Below are 6547 nucleotides of genomic sequence, written 5' to 3'. Positions count from 1 at the left end.
GTTTAACGCCGAGTATTTCGTAATCGAACTTCTTATTTTTTGTTCCAACTTGAAGGGCCTGGCACTTGTCTACGTTAAGGGGGAAATTCGGCAATTTGGGTGAAAATTGTCGAAATTTTCAAACTTCGTGTATGGCGTCGTCACTCTTCACTCAACCGGGGTGACTGGTTGCCAGGTGCATAACGCCGCGTAAAGCGGATTTAAATGGCTGGACATTTAAATGCCTTCGCTGCGGACACGCCCTCTTATCCACTAAGCTTTGTTTTCCTTGTATTTCTTTCGTTTTTTCTGCTTTTTTCGGAATTTTTCTGATTGATAGCGGTGTACGATACTTTGGGTCTGTCTGGTGAGGAGTGGGAGCAGTTGGCGTTCCGCATGGCCTTGGGCTCAGTGCGTGAAATAAGACGGGAGTGAATGTATGTACTCTCTTCACGTCATTCTCTATCTTCCATGGTGATGACTTTTGTGCGTTTGTTTGGTCGTACCGACTATAGTAAGTGACAATGCCACGTACGAGTGCAAAAAGAAAGTCGAAAAGTGAAGCAGGCCGCCAGAATATATTGAAAAGGTGGAAGAAATGTGACGATACGCATCAGCCACCCTCCCAGGAGGGTGTCAAAGAGTTCACAGCATATACGCCACGGAAAGCAGTAAAGAAGTCAAAGAAGAAAAGCAAGACAACACCTGGCCCTGATTACCAGCCTGGTAATTTCTAAACAAACTGTCCTGGCAACAATGAATTGGGGTGGGCTCCAGTAAGACCCAGTGAATATGTTATTTTCATTTTAGATATATATATAATATATCAAAAATATGTTATATAACCTAATATGATTATAACACGGGACCAGGAGCCTTGGATTCTTTAGAGGTATACCAGGCAAGGGAGAACTCACCTTCCGTAGGGTCAATACAGGTGACATAAACGTGATGTAAACATGGCCTGAACTACCTAAACAACCACTACCAACCTTCCAGGAATGGCCGAAGAGTTATATAAGTAAATATTTGGATTTGGTGCATGTTGGAGTGATTGTTATGGGGTATTGAAGATGTTCACACAAAAATGGGTTTTTCTCAAAACTTGTTTTTGGCACACAATGTTTAATAACTCTGTCAGTAATTGACCAATTTTAGACATTCAAGTAATCAAAATGATCGCCACCCTCGTGTTTAGTAAACGTACTATTATCACGCATTAATTTCCTCAAATAAATTTATGACAAATTTATAAAACTCGAATTTTTGACGAAATAAAAAGGTAACATTTTGCGGTGTAATAAATTTGTTGTAACTTCAGCTAGGTGTACGAAAATAGTACCATAGGTACTTTATTGTGTATATTATCTGTGATCAAAAGGAAATTGCCATACTATTCATAGTTTTGAAGTTATTACGTAATTTTGAATGTCTTTCGTCAATTCCAAACATAACGCACTGCACAAAAACTACGGCAGCTTTCTTTACCATATTACTGGTATAGAAGCACTGCATATTAATACACATTGTGTAAAAATATTATTCACCTAGGTGAGAAAATAAAGGTAGGAGGACCCAAAAACCGATATCAGTGCCAAGCGGTCGAATTTCCCCCTTAAAGGGAAATTTTGTGCAAATCCTCTTGGAGGCTTTGCCTGTCTTCGTCAGTGAGAACCGAGTTACCAATCTTTGTGTCGTCTGCAAATTTACTAATGCGATTATTGAGTCCAACATCCACGTCGTTGATGTAAATAATGAAGAGCACTGGGCCAAGAACCGAGCCCTGAGGGACGCCACTAGTGACCGGCGCCCACTCTGAGTTAAATCCGTCAATCACAACTCTTTGTTGTCTGTTGCTCAGCCAATTCGCGATCCATTGGTTTACTTGACCGTCAATGCCTATTTGCTTTAATTTATAAAGTAATTTATGATGTGGGACTTTATCAAACGCTTTCTGGAAATCAAGATAGACTACGTCCACTGATTTGGTTACGTCATAAATTGAGAAGAGATCGTTATAAAAAGTCAGTAGGTTTGACAGGCAGGATCTTTTGTTACGGAAGCCATGTTGTCAATCCCCAATTAATGAGTGGCTTTCGAGGTAACTCACAATTTTGTCTCTAATTATGCTCTCGAGTAGCTTACCTACAATTGAAGTTAGACTAATGGGTCGGTAGTTACCTGGTATTTTTTTGTCTCCTTTCTTAAAAATCGGTGTCACGTTAGCCTTTTTCCAATCCGAAGGGACGATGCCTTGTCGCAAGGACATATTGAATACGGTAGTGAGGGAGGAGAGTATTTCGCTCTTTGTTTCTTTAAGCAGTATAGGATATACTCTGTCGGGTCCGGGACTTTTATTTGTTTTAAGTGAATGGAGAGCTTTAAGGACTTCATCGGTTGTTATTTCAAAATTAGGCAATGCATGCTCGAGATTTACAATAGTACTGGTGTTGGTGGTAGCGAGAGGAAGACTGTTAGTATTAAACACCGAGGAAAAGTAATTGTTTAAGAGGTTTGCAATGTGTTGGCTGTCAGTCACTAGTGCACCGTCGCTGTTTGTTAAGGGTCCAATTCCACTTCTGATCGCCTTTCTGTTGTTTATGTAACTGAAGAAAGATTTCGGATTATTTTTACAGTTGGCTGCAATATTTTCTTCATATCTACGCTTTGCCTGACCTACTAGTCTTTTTACTCGTCGCCTGGCATCATTATAAAGTCTAATGTTTTCGGGCGTGCTTTGTTCTTTCTTTAACCTGTAAAACTATTTTCTTTCATTGACTGATTGTTTAATTTCGCTATTAAACCACGGTGGGCTTTTATTAGTGTTAATTCGCTTCTCGCACAAGGGGACGAATGTGTTCTGCTGAGTGAGTAAGTGATTTTTAAAGCTTAGCCAGGCTTCCTCTACGTTGCCGTCATCTGATAGTTGTATTTCTGTTAGTTTTTGTCGGATTTCTACGAAGTTAGCTCTTTTGAAATTGGACACCTTTACTTTATTTTCAGTCACAGATGATTGAGCTCTAATGTCGACGCGCACTAATTTATGATCGCAAGAACCGAGGTGTTCTCCTACCGTGACACTACAGACTAGGTTATCTTGGGTCGTTATAACAAGGTCGAGTATATTATTTTGTCGAGTTGGCTCAGAAACCATTTGGCTTAGATAATTTTCTTCTAGAAATTCGATCATTCTATGTGACTCGCCTTCTGTACCTGACAGTGTCGCCCAGTCGATATGGGGGAGGTTAAAGTCTCCTAATATCAGTGAGTCGTTGTTATTAAGTGACTGCCTTAAGACGCTGTACATTTCAAGGTCGTCATCGAGTGATTGCCCGGGAGGTCTGTAGGTGACAGATATATTTAAATTGACTTTTGCAATGTTTACTCGCACAAATGTTCAACGTTACTGTTCCCGGTGTTTTGACAGTGGGTTGCAAATAGCTTTTGACATAAAGGGCGACGCCACCGCCTCTACGGTTTACACGATCTTTGTTGAAGAGTCTGTAGCCATCTATGTTGTATTCGGAACTAAAATCAATATTTGTGGTGTCGATAAATGTTTCGGTTATAGCAATTATGTCAAAATTTTCTGTTAGAGCTAGACATCGCAGTTCATCAAACTTGTTCCTTAGGGCTACGCGCATTGAAACTAAGGATTTTAAGTTATCTAGAGGCTTGGTAATAGAGGTGGTGGTACCAGAGAGAGAGAGAGAGAGAGAGAGAGAGAGAGAGAGAGAGAGAGAGAGAGAGAGAGAGAGAGAGAGAGGATAAGAGACGCTGCAAAAAAAAAATAATAATAATAATAATAATAACGTCCATCTTGAGTTGAAAGAAAACTGGGGTAGGCTAATCTCTCTTCCTCGACTCCTTTGTATAAATCTATGCCCGGTAGGATTAGCTTCTCTCTCTCTCTCTCTCTCTCTCTCTCTCTCTCTCTCTCTCTCAAGAAAAGTGAAGAAAATGAGGAAAAAAGGGAAATGAAGAGAAATGGAAGATTAAGAAGAAAGCAAGAAAAGAGAAGAAATGGGGAAGGAGGAAGGAGGAAAAAAGATGAAAAATACGTCAGAGAAATGAAAGATAAAGAAGAAATAAGGGAAAGGAAGAAAGGAGAAGGAGGAAAAAAGAGGAAAAATACGTCAGTGAAATGGAGGAGAAAGAAGAAATGAGGAAAATGGGAAGAGAGAAGAGGCGACTTAAGATATCACGGAGGAGGAGGAGGAGGAGGAGGAGAGTGAAGGCGTGCCATTCCTCGCCTCAAAGGAAGAGAAGGATGCGTGACATGAGTTAGTGATCATCTTCGTAAATTATTCGTCCTCCTCAAAGTGTGTGTGTGTGTGTGTGTGTGTGTGTGTGTGTGTGTGTGTGTGTGTGTAACTGTCTCTGGCTATGTCTCTGTCCCTCTGTCTGTCTGTCTATCTGTTTTCCTGTCTGTCTGTCTATTTATCTGTCTGTTGATCGGTCTTTCTGAATGTCTATCTATCTATTTATTTACCTATCTGTCTGTTTGCTTGTATTCTTGTCTGTCTGTCGTCTATGTCTGTCTCTGGGATTCTGTCTGATGAGTGATGGATTGGTTTCGTGACTGACTGATTGACTGACTAGCTGACCGGTTTCTCATTCTTCTCCTTCCTCCTCCTCCTCCTCCTCCTCCTCCTCCTCCTCCTCCTCCTCTTGCTTATCATTCTCCTCAGCCTGTCATTCTTACACTTCTCATTTCTTTTGTCCCTTCATCTTACCTTTTTTCTTCCGTCATTCATCTCATTACACATCCTTCCTCACCGTCTTTCTTCATTCTTACGACGATAATTATCTTTTTCATCCCTTCTCCTTTCTCTTTTCTTCCGTTCTTCATCTTATTTCACATCCTTTCCTCATCCTCTTTCTTTATTCTTACTAACTTATCCTCTTTCTCATTTTCCCAGTCTTCTTCCTCATTCTCCTTTCCTTCTTTATCCTATTTCTCATCTTCCATGTCTTCTTTTCCACTCTCCTCCTTCAATCTCTCCTCTTCTCTATTCTTCCCCTCCCACTCTCTTTATCACACTTCCCCTCCCTCCCATTCCCTCTCACTCCCTTGTACCTCCAGCTCCCTATCTCTCCTACTCTCCTTAACACCCTTCCCCCTCTTCCTCTCTCATTCTCACCCCTCCATTTCCCTCTCACTCTCCTTATCCCCCTTCCTCTCCCTTCCTCCTATCACCAGCCTGCGCCATAATGCTTCCCAGATGAGAGCCGCAGCGTTGGCGAGGTGACATAAACTTGCAATGGATAGAGACAGGCCAGGGAGGAGAACCTAAGAATAGCGGAGTTTTTTTTAGGGGTGACCGCAGCAGATGATTGAGTCTTCGCGTATCTGTGTCAAGGCTTTATCCACGGGTTTTGAGGGATCGGTGTGACGCAGGGGATGGATTATTTGGAGAGCTTGGGTTTCGTACGCATATAATTGTTAGTCTAAAAAGGGAGGATGTGATGGAGTTTTTTTGGGGGGTTATGATGATCGAGTCTTGACTTATGTAGGAAAGGAAGTAAATAATGGCAGATAAAGAAGAGAGAGAGAAGGAAGGATTGAAGAAAGGAAGAAAGGAAGAAAAAATGGAATAAAGAAAGAATAAGGAATAGAGAAATGATAGAGATGATAGAGGTTTTTGGGGTACGATGATTGAGTTTTGACGTATGTAGGAGAGGGATTAATAAAGGCAGATAAAGAAGAGACAGAGATGGAAGGAAGGAAGGATAAAAGAATGGAGAGAAGGAAAGGGGAAAGGGAACGAAAGAAACAAACAAAAAATAAAAAAAAAGGAAGTCTGGACGTATGAGGAGAGGGATTAATAAAGGCAGATAAAGAAGTAGAGATGGAAGGAAGGAAGGAAAAAATAATGGAAAGAAGGAAAGGGAAAGGAAAACGAAAGAAACAAATAAAAAGGGAAAAAGGAAGTCGACGTATGTAGGATAGGAATAATAAAGGCGGATAAAGAAGAGAGGGAAGAAAGGAAGGAAAAAGAAAGGGAGAAAAGAAAGAAAGGAGAAAGAAAACGAAAGAAACAAACAAAAGCTAAGATTCCCTTATTTCTTGATCTTATTATTTCCTATTATTTCTTGACCTAAAAAAAAAGAGAATTTGTTAAAGAATTATTTCGACTGACTGATATTTTTTTTCATCGTTATTTTTGGCATGTCCATTTTTTTTTAACGCTTTCTGTGTGTGTGTGTGTGTGTGTGTGTGTGTGTGTGTGTGTGTGTGTGTGTGTGTGTGTGTGTGTGTGTGTGTGTTTCCCTGTTTGTTTATTTGTTTGTTTGTCGGTTCGTTGTGCGTTTCCATGGCAACAGCACATCAACAAGAAACAATGGATGATGTATAGAGGAAAGGAGGAAGGGAAGGGAAGAGAGAGAGAAGGGAGGATAAAAAAATAGAGTAAGGTGAGAGGGAGACACAAAGAAGACACAATAGATGATATAAAGGGAAGGAGGAAGGGAAGGAAGAAAGGAAGAAGAGAAGGGAGGAGAAAAAAATAAAGAGTAGGGTGAGAGGGAGACACAAAGAAGACACAATAGATGATATAAAGGGAAG

The sequence above is a fragment of the Eriocheir sinensis genome, chromosome 69 (genome assembly GCF_024679095.1).
Source record: "Eriocheir sinensis breed Jianghai 21 chromosome 69, ASM2467909v1, whole genome shotgun sequence".
Lineage (NCBI taxonomy): Eukaryota > Metazoa > Arthropoda > Malacostraca > Decapoda > Varunidae > Eriocheir > Eriocheir sinensis.
This window is presented reverse-complemented; position numbering follows the sequence as displayed.